The sequence below is a fragment of the Thermobia domestica genome, chromosome 6 (assembly GCF_964235325.1).
Source record: "Thermobia domestica chromosome 6, izTheDome1.hap1.1, whole genome shotgun sequence".
In the NCBI taxonomy this organism is placed as follows: Eukaryota; Metazoa; Arthropoda; class Insecta; order Zygentoma; family Lepismatidae; genus Thermobia; species Thermobia domestica.
In genome coordinates this window covers 127,612,088-127,631,334 of record NC_137459.1, presented here as the reverse complement: position 1 = coordinate 127,631,334, position 19,247 = coordinate 127,612,088, and the positions used below count along the sequence as shown (strand labels likewise).

At 33.9% G+C, this 19,247-nt stretch overlaps 1 protein-coding gene across 1 annotated transcript in view; it reads left to right on the top strand.

Moving 5' to 3' along the window:
- The window catches only part of LOC145688194 (uncharacterized), a 52,132-nt gene extending 33,639 nt beyond the window's left edge, over nucleotides 1-18,493 (top strand). Inside the window, exon 2 of the transcript XR_014131853.1 lies at nucleotides 18,012-18,493. The gene's annotated coding sequence lies outside the window, so the exon portion shown is untranslated. The remainder of the gene's footprint in view (nucleotides 1-18,011) is intronic.
- Nucleotides 18,494-19,247: the final 754 nt, after the last annotated feature.

The following is a 19,247-nucleotide window of genomic DNA, read 5'->3' as shown; positions in this document are numbered from 1 at the left end:
TTTATATCATGGTAAATATTGTATATATGTAAAGAAAAACTTATTTTTACAGCAAATTAGAAAATTGGTGTTGGAGATACCGATTTTTTCTGGACTGAAAGCGTTCTTTCCCCTGGTCCTTCAATATAGTTAAAATGAAAAAGAAAAGATAAAATAGATTATAGTTTAAATCAAAATGAACTTATTTTATCGAATTGTATTGTATAGGTGGAATATTCACCTTGCATGCAAATGTTTAAATTATCTATGGAACATCGTTCAACTCTTCCATTGCTTATTAGTCTGTCTCATTACCATAATAGAACTAGTATATCTGACTATCGTACCTGCAAGTTCAGGGTCAAAGATAGACAGACGAACAGAATAACATTTTACTAGCAATTGATTAGAATAGGCTTAAAAAGTCATTTGCATCAGTAGTTTGAAAGACAACAACTGAAAAAGGAAACGTATGCTAATTAAGAAATAATTTGTAATCACGCTAGAGAAAGTTCCATCATTTTCTCAATACTTGGACCAATCGTCATACACTGTTGTATGTTGATAAAGTCTTCGGTTCTAATAAGTACTGTAACCACCTTTGAAGCGTTAATTAAGATTAAGACACCAGATTACATCATAGTACTTAGGACGGTAACAATCACATTGCGCAAGATTTTATTCGCAGTTAGGCTTCTTTTTCCTCTTGATACTAATTATGATCATGGAAACTTCTTGTTAATTGTTTCAGCAATATACAATATCATAGCTAGTTGTTATCACATTTCCAAATCGAATTTAATGAAGGAGTCGTTGTAGAGCTTGTTGTTTCTCTGTGTTTGCTTGGTAATGAGTGTCTGTGTAATAGGAGTTGAACACTTTCAAAATACTTATTTTTCTTTTCGTTATGTGAGAAACCTGAACTTTTCAAGTCAATATCTATGCTGTAGGTCTTTCTTCAACATCGTGCTTTTTAAAAATGCAATAGATGCTTTACGGTCTTGAATGTCAACTTGCAAGTATGTCATCCTGTTGCTGGAACCAGTTCTAAATAATACTGCATTTCATGTAAATACTTTTAAAAAAAGTAGAAAGAAGAGTTTTTTTTTTAAAACGCAACGTTTAATTATGCAGTTACAATGCCAACGGCATCCTTCAAGTCAACATAAAACACTGTCAGTAGGCTAACAATAATTCATACATGTTTACATAGCCTTGTTTTCAAAAATAACTTCAAAGATACTTAATTGGACTCATTTTCACTTTGAATCAGAAACGCGAACAGTTATCTAAACTTGTTCTTGAGAAAAGGATTTTCAGTGGTTTCCCTTTCATGTTTCAAAATTAAGAATTTTCTTGTTTTGTTTTTTGTGTTACATTTGATAAAAAAATAGTGCATATTACGCAAATTTACGCCCAGAAACTCCCACAGGACTTTTTTTCTTCAAGGGCGGGGTCAAGAGATCGGCACACAAGCAAAGTTGCAAATACACAAGCACTTATCCACATAGTACTTCACGCAAAGCAACAATTATTTTCCTACATTACGTAACAGTATTTGCTACAGCAAATACTAGTGGTCGAATAAGCAAATAGAGTATGTTTTGGCATTTGAACTTCGAGAAACCGAACCCCATTAGAAAATCCAGGGATAGGCAATTTCCCCTTTTTGTCCCTTGCTGCGTGTGCCCATGCTTACACCTTAACGATTTAAGATCTGACATACTGTTCTCAACTGAGTCAAAGTTATATAAGTTTATCACTACCAAGGAACTTCATTTATTAATTGTCATCATGGCTTTCAACAGGTGTTGGAGACATTGTTGTCAATTAAATAACAATCAACCTATGTAGGTGGTAAGCTATTAATTACAAATACATTCAGAGAAACCGCAAAATACAACTGAAAAAGAAATGAAATTTTTCAGTTTAACGTCCCACGAATATACCTGTCAGGCTAAGGGAGACGATGATCAAAGCATGTGAATGAGAATGGAAGTGGTGGAATGAGAAAGTATGAGGAAAGGGCAATACCCCGAGAAAACCCACGAGCACGATATTGTCCACCACAAACTTACTTGTCTGGGAATCGAACCAGGGACCTCACACACCAGGGGTAAGCGCAATACCACCGAGCCACCGTGTCTCCGGAGTACAACTGAATGCATATGTTTCATTCATTTATTTTAAGGAGATTAAGACTTATGACACATTTGTTGTTGTTTTTCGGCGCTCTTGCACTGAGAAGCGTCCATTTTAAAAAAAACAAATGATTTGGGGTGCGACGGCGCAATGGTCGATTGGTCACATCTGACGCTGGAAGTCCCTGGTTTGATTCCAGATTTAGGATATTTGTAATGGATAACATCGTGTTTGTGGGCTTCCTTGAGATTCTTCTGTATTCTTCCCCATGATCCTCCCACCAATTCTTTCATATTCACTTTCATTAATCATCCATTTCCTTCAGCCTAAAGGACATAAAACTGAAGTATTTCATTTTACATTTTTTTTTCGAAAATTGATTTATAATCTTAGAGCAGGCTGAGGAGAATTAAATAAATGTGCCATCAGTTTTCCATGTCAGTAAACTTAAAGAAGTAAGCTCTTCTGACTGCCATTGTGGAACATAGAGAGTATATAATAACATCAACTTTACAAAGATTCTAGATATTTTCACTGACGACAATCACATCAAATAAGCCTACTTCTAGTAGTTCATGCAGTATAGAAACAAATGAAATATTGTACATTTTCTTATTTAAGATGAACGTATTTACAATCTTACTCTCAATCAATTCAACCTCAAACAACAGGAATATTCCTTAAGCTTCGAAATCAACATTCGTAATGTTTCAAAAACATTATAAAAAAAAACATACTCTAAAAGTTAGATGATATACCTGCTTTCCTCTAATTCATATCAAACCGAAGCAAACCCTACACGTTTAAGGAAACTTCACATGCTTCATGATATTCAGACAATGTATATATAAAGACATGCATATATAGGCGTGCATAGACATGCAAATATAGGCATGAGTTGAGTTGATTTTGAGTTTAACATCATGTTCAGCACCAAGGCTATATGAGACGGGACCTACTGATTAACGTGGAATCCGAACCCATGAGCTTCCGCCGGGAATCGAACCCGAGTCTAAAACATAGACATGCATACAGTAACATTAAGTAATATGTATGTTGAGTCGAATGGTAGAATCTCATCTATGTTCGATTTAGTGAGTGTACCAAATATCAGGAATTCAAGGATAAGGAACAAATAGTCCAGTAGAATTATCCGGTATCTCTCTTTGTTCTTTTAGCTTATATAAACAGTAAACGTTTAGCTACAACCGTCCAATCGGTACCAAAAACTTAGTCTCACTTTAAAAAAAGAAAAAAAAGAAAGAAAAAGTTTAAAATTATAAAACTTTAATCCCGGCGACGGTATCATCGCCATGAAGACTACAGTACCTGGATGTTCACTAATGGTAATGGTGCCGTTGAATGCTCGTCAGATTTCGCAATATGTCTTTAAAAGTTAGATGTTAAAAAATATCGAATATACTATTTTCTATCTAAAACCATAAATATGATACTCCAGCAGATTACAGGACATTTAAATGGCTATGCGCTTTAAAGGAGTGCGATTTCGATATGTATTAAATGGCGTTCTTAACTGCACATGTTGAGTATAATTTTAACCAGATATTTTAGAATGTCGCTAGTTACAAATATTGAACAGGTATCTCATGAAGATTCATAACAATTGCAATATGCATTTTAGTTTTATAGAGAAAAGGATTTGTTATTTAAAGAGTAAAAATGCACTGATGTGATTCAAGTAACGAAATAGTCAAGAACGTTTAAATGTACTGTAACTTTGATGTCTCTTGTAGTCGTAGGATATATATATATATAATCCTGTGGCACTTCCGCAACAATTTTTGTAGAGGTAGTTGTTGAGTATTTCAAACTATATTACCGTAGCTAAACTCATTCTATAAAAATTGTTGCGTGAGTACCTTAGAATTGTGAAACATGTATTTTTGGATAGCGCACGTACTAGTTCCTAAGTGAAATCTTGACCCGACTGCAGTACGTCCCATAGTTTTGGAGCTATATGGACATTTAAAGTTCAGTTTTTCATGTTTTCGCAGCCTGTAACTCCGAAAGGAAGCATTTGTGCACACAGGTTGGTCTATACTTTTCGTCTTACCTTGATGTCAGGAATCACCTCCCAAACGTTGTCGGTGTTGTTTTGAAACAACCTCTCTCTCTCTCTCTCTCTCTTTCTATATATTGAACAATTCTTATTAGTACAAATTACCTATTAAGTACGTATATACGATATATTTAACCTTTTTCTTAAGATTAATTATTGTTTGCATTTAGAATTTACTTATTTCGTTCCTCAGAGTTTGTCTCGAATGATATATTTTATTCTCTTCTTCTCTTCGCAAACACATTTCCCGGAAAGCATAAATCTCAATGACTTTTGTGGACAGATCTTGGATACGCTTGTAGGTTTAACGTTTCCTACGGATATGCTAATAAAACGTGGATTTACATGGACAGAGCAAATAAATAAATAAATATATAAATACAATTTTAAATTTGACTGGAGTTGAACTCAGGCCCATTTCAAAGGAGGAATCTTGTTTCAATTTCATTTTACGAGCTAACGTGAATATTTGGACTGAGTACACATGTTAATTTCTTCTTACTCGGAACATAAATTTCATAAATGAGGAATTGACGTACTAGTACACGTCATATGAAATACGTTGATCTTAGTTCTGACTCAGGTGCATGGCAAATACTAAAAACAGAGCACTGAAATGTGACTAATTAAATTGAGTATATACATTAATTCTGCAATTCTCAAGAAAAACATACCAAAGCACGTCATTTGACTACTTGCAATTTTCATAGGTATTACACGACATGGTCATTTTTTATGAGACATGTTTATTTCATTTTAGTATATAACGTGTTACTGGAGTCAAAATAATGATTGTGTGTGAATAGCAGATTTGAATGTGATACAAGGAAAAGTTTCTGCAAGCTACTGCTAGCAATGGCGCTGGTATTCCGCCATTATAACATTCGGAAGAATAGATAGAATAGATCTTTCTACGTTAAAATTGTGTTTGATTTTTAAAGTAGTTTAGCGTGAGAAATGTAAATTTCTCGCGAACACTTTTAGGATATATATATATATATATAAAATTGAAAATCATTATGTTTGTGACTCTAAATTTCCTGAACCACTCGACCGATCGCAATCAAATTTTCAACATAGACGAGGTTCAGGCCTGGTATCGGTTTTGTGATTTAAATTTGACGGAGCAACGTAGGGGAGGAGAAGGAGGGGGAGATATATATGGAAATCAATTTATATAAGACGAAGTGGCTATTTTTGTAACTTAATAACGATTGAACTATACGGCCGATCTCAATCAAATTTTCAAGATACATTATGTTCGGATCAGGAAACACTTTCGTAATTTCACTTTAACGGTAGATCGTAGGGATGTGGGAGGGGGGGCGTAAAAATGAAAACTAATAAAACCTAATAGCTTTTGAACCACCCAACCAACCTCGATCAAATTTTCGATATATATGAGGGTCTGGACTCGGGTGTTTTCTATCGTTTCACTTTCACGAGCCAACGTAGAGGAGGGGGAGGGGGAGTGGGAGATATATATGTAAAAAATAAAATAAAAATGACTGCCTTTGTGACTTCACCACTCTTGAACCACCCGACAGATCTCAATCAAATTTCCAACATGCATGCGTTTTGGGGGGCAGGGATTACTTTAGGCCATTCGCTTTGACGATGCAACGTAGGGGAGGGGGACGGGGAGACAAATTTAAAAATGATCAGAAATGACCGATATTAGTGTTGAATCAATAGTTTTCGGAGTTGATGAGAGAAATAGTGACATTTCATATGCTGTTTTAATTTAAATTCAGCCCTGGTACTTGGGGAGGGGGAGAGTACAACGTAGGGGAGGGGATAACAATTTAAAAATGATAGAAAATGACTAATATTATTATCGAATCCATAGTTTTCCGGGTCTCTTAGATGAACAACGATACTTTCGATCCCGTTTAAATACAAATTCAAACCTGCAACTTGGGGGAGGGGGAGGAAGACATATTTAAAAATCATCGAAAATGACCGATATTTGTGCTGAATCCACATTTTTTGGGAGTCGCTGAGATGAACGGTGACACTTCCGATGCCATGGCCCTCAGCATGTGGGAGGGAGAAATATATATATGAATGGTTAAAAATGACCGATATTGGTGTTGAATCTATAGTTCTTGCGGTCGCTGATATGAACAGTGACACTTCTGACGCTGCTTAAATCCATTTTCAGCCGCGACACTTGGGGGATAAGGAGGGGTCACATACATTAAAATAACTGAAAATGAGCAATATCAGTGTTGAATTCATAATTTTCGGAGTCACTAAGATCAACATTGATACTTACGATGCAACATAGATCCAAATTCAGCCATACAACTTGGGGGACTGGGGAAGGGGGACATCATACTTCAGCACAAAATGTAAGTTATTATCAATCTACAACATCGTATTATATGATCTTCGGAACTTGGTGACAAGCTACATGGTTCGTATCATAAGATGTAAATATAGAAAGGCAAGAAATATTTTTCGGAAACGATATAGGTGTATAAACGAAAAACTTGGTTATATGTTGAAAAGTTGATTTCTAGGTAAAAATCAACTACAAAGAAATATATTGAGCTACGCTAAAGTACATCTGAACCGTGGTATTAAATGAAATTTGGAAGATGGTGATAAGCCGTATCGGAAGCATCATACGGTATAAACATAGAATTGAAAAAGTTTTTCGAACCGAAATAGATAAACAAAATACAAAGATGTGCATTTAAATTATTTATTTCAGCTCAGCGAAGCGGGTAATATATGTTAGTATATATATATATATATATATATATATATATATATATATATATATATATATATATATATATATATATATATATATATATATATATATATATAATGATTCCAAATATAGTTTAAGATTTAAACAATGCATGGAATGACTTCACTTAGCATTTAGATATGAATCACTATGCAATAAGACTGTGTAAAGTGTATTGGTTTTCCGAATTCCAGCATAGTTGCACATATCCAAATGATGAATTTCGTAAAGGTCGTTATTGTTACCAGTAACGTTCATGCTCTGCATGGAATGGTTGAGGGAGATCGGCATGTGTCAGTACTGTGAGATTCAGACATTCTTGCACATTGACATGAAAGCAATATATATGATTTTGCATTGCCACCTGAACGTACAAAAGCTTTCAAGCCGCCGAATTCCACACAACTTGACTGAAGCGCGTCAATTAGTACAGTATAAAGAAACGGTTAAGTAATTCAACTGAAGTAAGTCAGATTTGGTGTACTATATCGTTACAAGGAAGTAAACTCGAATATACTCATACGAATCCGAAACTACACAGAAATTCACATTTTGATGTTTCAAAGTGAGCCGAAACCAACAAAATTGGTTCGTTTGACGAGTCCTACCAATCAAATGGTTGCTTGTTTCTTCGGTTACACCTGACATATGGCAACCGTAGCTTTAGAATATGGAAGGACTGTATATGCTGAGCAAAAGAAATTTGCCAGAAATCATTAATGACTTACGTAAAACAAACTCATACCATCGCATCATTTTTCATCATCACAAAGCCATTCCCACTCAGCACACCAAATTATTGTTTTTTTTTTTTTTTTTTTTTTAGTAAAAATGTTAAATTAATGACTCATTGTCCGCGCTCATCAGAATTAACACCTAAGGACTTCTTTCTGTTCTCACTGGTGAAATATAAGATGCATGATGAGCTACGTGTGTCGTCTGAAGCAGCTGTTATGACACTTCGAACAGCTTTTTCTAAAGCACTTCTTCGAACTGCTATGAAAAATAAATAAACAGTCTTAAACAAACAAAGAAAAAGATAATTTAAACATAAAAAGATTCTATTCATCCGAATTTTAAATCAAAACTCTAGCTCTACTGTATATAGTAGTTTGCAGAAACTTTCTCAGCAGTCCTTGTATACATCAGGTGGCATAATTCAACTGCGTATTTAGATTTTTACACAGATTAGAATCACTTGAGCTATAAATATACTGCATGTGTACAAACGTTATCATATCACAAGCCTAGTATTTTCCAGACCATCAGATACGACCAGCAAGCCATTGATCAGCTTTGAAAATATTCAACTGGCAAAATCAAATCAGAATCATCGACTCTGAGATTCGAGTCCAGATCCTACTTATAAAAAGGTGCGCAGAAAAGGTTCGTGCACATAATTCTGATAATTAGTAAATGAAAACAGTAATTAGCTTCATTCATTCAATAAAAGTTCCGTTTTAGAAGTGACACAATAAGAAGTGTACTTATTATTTAAAAAGAAAACAATATTAATTTGAAGTTAAATAATAAAAGCAAGTGAATTTCGTTTCACAGTTGTGAAACCACTGTAGGCTTTGAAACTAGTGAATTCAATGTTGAAACACATATGTAAGTTTCGGCTATAATAGAGGAATAATGTGGGAGACAGAATTTGTTCATCTGAATCCAGATCAAAACAGGTGCTTGTTATGTCTCACAATTATTACTATATACTTCTAGGAATTAATATTAAAACCACACTTACTAGTTTCGACTTCAATAGAAGATTAAAGCTGAGATAAAATTTATTCTACTGAATCCACGTAAAAAAAATCGTTTTCGCTCTACGGGAATTAATACTTAAACTAAAACAATAGTACTTCTACAATTGTCTGCTGCAATATGGAAGTAAACTCGGAGATGGAAACTTTCTTGCGGTACTGAATTCATGCAAAAAATAAGTAGTTAAAAATAAAAATAAAAATCTGCTTCTCACTATCTACGACCGTTGCCACTATAGTGTCTAGCCTTGAAATCAGGAATTATATATTTCCACCACTTCCAGTTTGAATGGGGTGTTAAAGATGGAAGTAAAACATTTCTGAGACGCTGAATCTATATCAGAAAGCCATTACTCGCTGTATTTTACAAGTTTTGCTTTATGATGATCAGCACTAAAACTATAAGTCGTACTAATTTTTTACCACTTTCGATTGTAAGAGAGAGAGATGCTAAAACCTATTCTTACGATATTAACTTCACATTAGAAAACAGCTTCTCCTTATCTATTACAATTTTGCTCTTTTGTGATCAGTGTTCAAACCGGAACTCGTAGATTTCCACCAACTCCGGTTGACATAAAGGAATAATTATCCAAATTAAATTTATTCTTGGGACCCATCATGCATTCCGAAACAGTGCTTCTTGGTATCTTAGTGTCTTTGCTCTAAGAAAGACCAATATTAAAACCGAAAGTCATAAATGTCTACCACTTCAGGTTTTAGTAGAGAGATACATGAGAAAATAGAATATTTTATCAAGATGTTGAATTCATTCCAAAAAAACGTTTATCACTATCTATTACCGCTTTTCCTGTTCTATGGCGATCAACATTGAAACCGAAAATTTTTGTTTTCTAATACTTGCTGTTTGAGTAGAGACTTTGAACGGGTGAGATAGAACCTTGAATACATTTTTTTAAAAAATGCTTCTCTATATCTCTTCCCGTTTTACTCTGATACCGTGCCTCTCGACAGACGGATAAAAGGACGAACTGACAGACAAACGGTCATAGCTTTTCTATAATAATTCCGATATTTATGTAGTTTCGAAGTCTATAAAATAAATGAAGAAACTAAAGTTCGTTATTTATTTGTTAATTCCTAACTATAAAGAAGTTACTGCTCTAGTTACAGTAAATGACGAATTAAAACGTTCTGTACAATTTAACTATATAAACCTGTTCTGTACTTTTAATTAAAAAGATATACGAACAAGAAAAATACTCATGGTCGTACAAGAAGTTGTCTCTCATTTGAATTTTATTTTTTCTATCCAAGACTGGCTTTGTTTAATATTTGAACGACATGAGAGAAAAACTTTATACTTATATTCTCTATTGAATTTAAATTCAATAAATTTTCAGTAAATTTCGGAAAGAGGTATTCTCATATATCAATGGTCTTATTTGAATTACTTTATTTGATCTTTGTTTATAAAACTTTTTAATAAAAGTAAAACTTAATTATTTCACTTAGTTATATTAAAGTACTGTCAAGTATTTGAGATATTTTGTGTGTGTGTGTGTGTGTGTAGGTTTCCTTAGCTAACCGAATTCTGGCCAGAAGATTTGCTTGTTTGATGTTTAACATCCCTCTTTACCTCCAACACGATATGAGAAGTGAAGCTAGAGTTCAACAAGGAATTTTCCACCAAAAATCGAACCTGGATTTCCCGTGCTGAAAGTGAGAATACTTTTAAAAAAAACTGTGAGATCTCTGCAATATAGATTGTTCCGGAGGCAGCATCAGAGGTACACTCATGCCCAAAATTAGAATATTGTCGCATGTCTATAAATATGTTGTTGTAGGAATATAATTTGATAACTTCTTCGACTGGTATTTCTTATAGTTAGTATGTGTATAATCGGCAAAGACATGTATGTGGCAAATTTCCTGTCAAAAGAGCAGTAAATAAGAACAATAAAACGAAAATAAAACTTTCTTGTCTATTTAGCAACATTTTGTTTTACTCATTATAATTTTCGTATTTACAATTATTTTCCTATGAAATTTAACACAAATATATATTTCCCGATTATACACATAGTATCAGTATTAAAAGTACCCAGCAAAATCATTATCAAATTATATTCTTACAAGGAGACAGTTATAGATACGCGACAATCATTTTGCACATGAGTGTACACGTGAAGCTCCTGTTTGACTTAACTAAGGATCATAAATGAAACGAATTCTTTAATTTCGCGTCCTTTTAATAAGATTTGCATGCTGAAGAAGACGGATAATGAATGGAAGAAAATGGCTATAATGAAATAATTTAGGAAGTACAAATAAAGAGTGATATATAAGAACAGAACCCCGATGTAATCCTCCTACACGATGTTTGTACGATTTAGGATAAAATCAAGGATTCTTCACCCGGCAGATGAATGTTCTATCGCTGAATTGTTGTTTTTCACATGTTCAGTTACAAGCAATGAGAGTTGAAATTACATACAGATTTTGGCAAGTAACAACTGTTAACATTACTTAATAGTTTTATTACGTTTCTGGAGTTTTATTAAGTTAAGTATTGTAATTTAAATAAGCCAAAAGAAAGGCGGAGACCGAAGTTTGATCTCTGAGGTATACCAATCAGAGCATCATACATAAATTATGCTTCCTGATTAAACATAATAAATTGTTTACAAATATCTAGGTATAAACAAATTATAATAATGTGTTAGGCAAACCAGAATTTGATAATTTCTTGAGAAATATATCGCAAGTTATTTTGTCAAATACATTCAAGAAAATGATGTAAGTAGCGTCCTCAGATTGGTCATTTGAGTAAAGGTATTCAAATTAGTGGTAGTCGAACTTTAAGTATGGAAAATATCTCGAAGCCGCGACAGATACTATTTTGATAACTATACGTTCAAGAAAAGCATCTCAACAAGCACTACGAGAGAAAGAATTTTCAAATCTATGAGGAATAGAATTATTTTAAGTAATTACACGTTATTCTTGCGTATGAATAAATTTTATAATATTCATCTCCATTGAAAGGAAGTCGGATTATGTATTTTTTAAAAATATAGCATGATCATAATACGGGAAATTAAAAATAGTGCTCACGATTTTGTCTTAGCTCCCTGTTTTTAAACGGAACTTCCATTTAGCTATTATATTGCAATTAAGTGTTGGTCGCACAAATGTCCTGCGTTACAAGCTTTCTATTCCGATAAAAGGAAATAATAGAAAATCATTCTCCTCATATGAGATTTCTCATCTGTCATACAAAATAAGGATACTGCGAAATAATTACTTCCAGCTCGAGTCAATGACATCCACTTTTTTTAAATATTACCATTTAATGACCGAATAAAAGAACACCTTTAAATTACCACATATTTAGTAATTTATATCATTACAGTTAACAGTACAAGCAACTGCATGAAACTAACGTTCCTTGAAGTTTGAAAGTTACCGTCTTTTAAAACATGTTGCAGAACTAAGAATAGTACACAAATGGCTGTTTTGCGGATAGGATCAGCACGTCCTTAAGATAACACTGCCACGCAAACCTCTTACTTTGTGCTTAGAAAGCGAATACATTATTAATTCTTCACATAAGGTTAAATGGACTGTGGTAAAACTAAATTCTCTGTAAGAAAAATTCGTAAAATCCTTTCTACGACGCATTAAACTATTTAAATTCACTTTTCATTTAATTTACATTTATAGGAATATCCAGCTTCATGCTTCCTCTTGTCTTTGAGGCATCATATCCATATACAAACATTTTACGTATAAAAAGTGGGAAAACAGCGTCTATAGCAAGCATTTGTATTTGATTAATGAGACTAAGGAAAACGTGACAAGACTCAGACAAGATATTTGGTTTGAAAGCTATCGAACCAAATACTACCTATAGCCTAATTTCCAGCACTAAGCACCACATTATTTGATCTTCAAGAAGTCCAGCATGTCATTCCAGCATTTACCATTTGCCGTTCATTCTTTACTTTTGACAATCTTTGTATCGAAGACTTTCCAGTTTTTCCACACAATATAATAACATCTTTTCGTGATTTAAATATTCTCGTTTGAAATTTAAGTAAGCTGATTTTATGAGCATATTCATATAACTTTGTCTACAACAGGCCTCATAACTTTGACAACAAGTCATTAAAACTTGTTGTCAAAGTATGTGTCATAATGTGCATTTCAGTCCTAAAATCGGGTATATATCGACTTCATCTCTTCAAAGTATTCAAACCTAGAGATTAGACATACTCATTTTATCCACAATGTGCAAAAATCGACATATCCCAGTTTCGATTTCTTATTAGAGATTTCCAAGTCTTTCTCATCATTACGCGGATACCGTAGCAGGATATAACGGAAATTGAAATTACTGCCTAAAACTTAGCCAAGGGAGAAACTTCATCTACCAAGTATATAACACGCTCAAATGTGACTAGAAATAAAATCTTTCAGTTTAACGTTCTACAATTGTGTCCTTTAAGTTAAGGAAGATGATGATTAAGGCAAGTGAATCATGATGGTGGAATGAGAAAGTGGGAGGAAACAGAAGTAATTTTAGCAAATTCACGGACACGATATTATCCACCACAAACTTATTTGCCCGGGGATCGAACCAAGGACCTCACGCACCTACCAATCTACCACTGAGCTACCGTGTCCTCCCTCAACTGTGACTAGAAAAATCTTTAAGTTTTACGTCCCACGATTATGCCGGTTAGGCTAAGGGAGACAGTGACGATGAGAAATGAATGAAGTGGTAGAATGAAGAAAGTGGGAGGAAACGGGAGAACCCCTAGAAAACCCACGAGCATGGTGTTTGTCCACCACAAAATCCACACAGCGCGAAGTGGGATCCAACCAAAGACCCCAAGCACCGGAGGTGAACGCTCTACCACTGAGCCACCGCGCCTCCCAACTGTGACTAGAGTAGCTTACAAAACTAAGAACGTTAAATTGAATAGGACAAACGTAGACCTGTTTGAAGCGGAGGCATTTATGCTAGCATTTTTATTGTAGCATGTACAAAGTGTTTTAAAAACATACTGCGAATCTTCAGAGACAAATTTTTGGCATACACATTTATAATTGAATGTAATGATGTTTGTCTCTCAACTTCTTCTAAACCACTTAACCCATTTTGATTACTTTCGGCACCTAACTTGATCCTTGCCTAGCTTAAGTTTCTATTGCAATTGAATTACACGAAGGGCAGCCCCGCGTAGCGCGGTAAGTAACGCTCTTGCCTTTAGTGTGACTGAATCCAGTTTTGAGTCCCGGTAGCAACACAAGTCGAAAATGTGTAAAAAGCTTTCTCAAGACAGCCATTCTGAGTGAAATTTTCCTGGGTTTTCTCTGATTGATTCAAGCAAATGCCAGGATGGTACCACACATAATGGACCTAGACCGCTTCCTTCCTTCCCCATTCCTTTCATCCTCCCCAATTCCCCGGCTAGTGTGATCCTCGACGGGCGTCATTCCTCACATGTGACGGGCTAACACGTCCATAGATCCCGAAAGCCCGGAAATCTAATTCCTGCTTCTACTCTTAATTGAATTACATGAAAATGTTCAAATACATTAAGAATCTCAGTACTCTTAATTTAAAAATAGTGAAGAAAAGTCTATTTTGGGGATCCTTTTGTAATGAGTTAAGAAAAAAAATCACGAAATGTTTCGTGCAGAGTATTCTACTGTATGGACCAGAAACATGGACATTACAAAAATGCGATGAAAATAAACAGTGGGCTCTTAATGGAAGTCACAACTGTGAAAAAATAAACTTCTATCGATTCAAATTAAGAGAATAAAACTTACCTAGTCTATTAATTGAGGGTGTTAGAACAACAGTGGTCTAGCCCACATTTTTAAAAATGGAGAAAAATCAAGTTAAACACATGTGTTTTTTTGTACAGTATATGTATATACAATGTATGACATATTCAACCACTTGTACTTGCTTTTGTTATATTGTACAAAAAACCACATGTATTTAATTTGATTTTTCTCCATTTTTAAAAATGTCGGTTAGACCATTATTGCGCTAAACTCCTCAATTGTTGTAACACCGATAAAGCAAAAGTTGTGAATTGTATCAAGTGCTGCCAGTAGCACAATTCATCTAAATAAGTGATGAAACAAGGATAAGAATTTTTATTATTTCACATTATAAGAAATTCCACCAGTAGTTTTATTTCAAGCTCCATCAGTTAAAATAAGCAGATCAGTTAATTGATCACTTCTGCGGGGGTGTACTTTATATTCAAAAAATGCTCTTATCATCCTTTTAAAACTCTTTGAAAAGCACACCACCAATAACACTTTACTTTTATATTACTCAATATATACAGAGAAACCACATCAAAAGATGAAGATCGCTGGATAACACCATCTGTGAATAGCAGTTTTAAGAATAAAACGTGTTATGCTTCTTAAATTTGATATTACCGTTTGGAACATTGATTGCAACAGCACTGGTATGCGGAAGGAAAATGGAACTAAAAGTGATGAAACAAATCAAACATTTGATTCTGAAATGTTCTACATTTTGCTTTAGTTAAACGTACAAACAGCAAAAATATTTCAATAAATAACCTACTTTAAACAGGCCAGGCTACTCTATAATAAAATACTATAGTGTAGTTGCAGACAAATTATTACATTATTAGCAATATACACGTTAGCAAATACAATAGCATAGACATTTCCGATAGTATTAGACGAAGTGTAATATAGTGTGTTGTTTCGTTTTAGTTTATATTATTTCAAGTCATGATTTAGGGTACTATCTGACCACAAACTCTTTCTAATAACACATCAAGCTGGTTTAGATGAGAATTATATCTACCAGTATTGTTATAATTTATTTTTTTAACACTTTTCCTTTGATGCAGGAGATCCGAGCTCCAATAATAATTAGCGCTAACGTGTTTCGAATTTTTTCTACATGTTTATATCTCACATAATATAGGTGCTGGAAACGGACATCCAACTATGCACAAGTCAAAAAAAAAGATATTCTTTGTAAACATCTTGACAATTCTTCAAGCTATTTTCCATTAGTCCACACAAGCAGTGAATCCTCAGACCCCAAGGTGAGGGGGAAAACCTTTATGTGTTCCCTCAAGACATGAAACTCGACTTACATACAGTTTTTGAGTTTTTTTTTTTTTAAGTTCTGCGGGGCGCGCAGGGCTGGTTTTCACGCCGCTGCACACAAATATATTTTTATTATTGATTGCACTATTAGCGGAAGTAGTATTAATATCAAGTGTTGTTGTAAAAGTGGTTATTTCTGTTGTTCATAGCGTATTATAAAATAAGAAACTTCCTGAACACTTGACTTTCCATTTGGTTGCTGAAGAACGACTCTTCCTTCAGAAGAATCTTTCTATTCTTTTGAACAAAAATATTTAATGACAACTATATCCGCTACAATTACAACCAAGTGAGACAGAATACACTATAAGGAAGTTTTGAAGTACTTTTTCCTCGTATATTTGTTTGAAGTTGTGGGCACATCATTCTTGAGTAAAATTATAACGGTTTGTCGTAATGTATGCATGCATAAGAAGGCAAATTAGAACAAGTTGTACTTGTAGAAGGGAAGTAATTAAAAGTTATAATAATTATAAACGGAAGAATCTCATTATGCATAGAGAGCCGTTACTGGACCTTAATGTAGTCTTGTTGATGTCCTCTATCTTCAACCACTGAGTGCCATAATGAAGAAATAATTTACATTTGATTTGCAAGAAGAAAAGAAGATCACTTGAATTGTATAAGAAAACAAACCAACAGGAAAGGAACTAGTATTTGTAAGGCATTAGGGCGCTACAAAATGGAAAACATGTAATATTGATTTTTGTTTTCGTGGGAAGAGTAAAATAGGGAAAGTAACATAGTCGCTTTAAGACTGTTGCAGTTTATATGACATTCACAAATTTCAACGTAACGGATAGACATATAATTCTACCATCTTTGGCCTTTCCTTTTCGTTGACTAACAACAAGAACTTTCCGTAAACTAGTATGTTCCTTCGCTGACTTGTTCGTGTTAACTTAATAATTATTCTTTTTATTCTCCTTTCCTTCCACAAGTTGTCTTCTTTTTCTTCTTCTTTTCCTTCCACTATTCATTCTCTTACGTTCCTCAGATCCCAATTTCTTACCATACCATATTCTACTTTCTTTTTCGCTTGATAATGTCTTAAATGTTATCTTTCTCGAGCTTTCCAACACTTACTCGCAAACTCTGAAAGTTTTATAAACTTTATTCTTCTTCATATCCATATCTTAAAAGCTTCTTGGCGTTGCTTTTTCCTTTGTCAACGTTTCTAACCTGTACAGATAACACTCAACATAAAATATTTGTTCCATATTTGGTACATTCCATTTCCGACATGAGCTCATGCGGTTTGGATGATATCATAATACGACTCTACGTATCATAAAACGAGCTTCCTTGTGTCTATATAATGAGCATACACGTCTTCAGCACGGGCACGGGTATAGTCAAGGGGTAGGTCTATAGAGCTCAGATCCCCGAAAATTAAGGTGAAAGGGAAAAACTGCTACTTATAGAAGATTAAATAGCAATTTTTACGTTAAATTTTACAAGTGGCGACAGTTGGGCCCTCTCCGAAATGAAATTTCTGGCTACGGGCCTGAGCACGGAAGATCTTGGTTCCATTCCCGGGATCCAGCAAATATTAAGTTTGCTTCAATTTCCTTGCGAACTAAACACAAGTAAGAAGTTTCTATTTTAGTATGAATCCAAGAAAGCGAAACTCTTCATTGTAGTGATATGTAAAATTATGTCAATAAATCCATTCTGTGTATTTACAGAAGTAGATAAATATACATATGCTTGATTAACAAAAAAATGCTTAATATCAGAAAAACATAAGAGGCTTTCTAAATTCACCCAGAAAATGTAAATGTGTAACTCGAACACTGGTATTAAGTTACCTTAATGGAACTCATGAACACAACAAGTCAGGAAGTTAATTAATTAGAATGATATGTGATACTTAATCAATTATAATTACATATCAAGCAACACTTTCCTAAAAGCACAGACATGCTGCATGATTCAAACGTGGATAAAAATCAGAATGATATAGCCACAGCATATTTCATTAATTTTTTTCTTTAAGTTTTCTCGAAAATTTCTATCTAAATAAACATGCTTAGGTAGACATAATAATAAGTATTCTGAAATAAAAGAACATGTAAATAAGTGAGGATGTACTTTGCTTTGTGTATGTGTTAAATTTAATGATACTTTTTTCTTCCAGAAAATAATAGAACATATAAGTGAGTCTCTTACATCACCAAGCATGCAGATACACGCATGAGAACGTATCTATGGCAATTTTATTCAAATGGTGACGAGGAACTGGAGCACACATACATTTAATCAACGATGTGCTTGAATGATAGTGTTTATCAGGAAGCTTCGAGTGGAAAATCAGGTTCGCATTTTAACGAACAAGTAAAAGAATCCGTAGCCACCAACCTTTTGTGTTGCTTCGGTTATTTATAAGAACATTTATATAATATGTTATTAATTCTCGTCGTTCCGCAAGAAGTGGTCATTTACTTCAAACAAAGACTTTCTTTGGCAGTAGCCATACGGAAAAATAAAAGAAATCCTTGAAAAATGACGTCATCATAAGTCCTTGTTACGAATACGTTTGAACGAAGTTAATTTTACAGTGAGATAAGTTTAAACCAAAAATCTTTGTTCTTCAATTTCTCGAGACAATAAAAATGTAATGAAAAGGAAGACTTTCATTTAATACACTTTTCTTGCAAGGACTCTTGTAGATCTTGTTGCAAGATCTGATACAAATGTTAGAGTATGTTTGAAGATCATTGTCTATTATTTGTAGATAAAGATGAAGAAGATATTTAAACCAATAACTAATCGCATTGTCCTGAAGTTACAACATAATTGAATTGCAATAAAAATCATTTATCCCGTAAGTACGTGTGTATTAATTTTGGATGTTTTAATTTCAAAATCTATAACACGAAGATACCTCTAATTTTATCAATCTGTAGTGGATAGCCGCATGTGGTATTATGAAGTATAAAATTAAAACAAAATATGCAATTAGTAATTAGTGTAAGTATAAACAGACCAGCTACTTATTAAGTCATCATCAAATTGTACTTGATGACGGCGCTAACGATCACAAGCTATGTCGCCAGGCTTCCTGATGCTTGTAACTAAAACTTTGGCCATGAAACACCCAAACATTGGAGGACGATCTTCGATACCTATGGGATATCGTCTTCCCCAAAATGATAATAATAATAACTGTTCGGCAGTATCGTTGTAACAACACTCTTACACACACTTTCCTGAATTTTAAATTTAATGAAAGTATTTACTCCTTTATATATACCGTCGGTAATTTCACAAACTGGTGAATATCCTATTTCTCAGATGATTCTGAAACAGATTGATTTAAAAAAAAACGACGTTGAAAGTCGTACGTTTTATGTTACTTGCGAATTACCGAAAA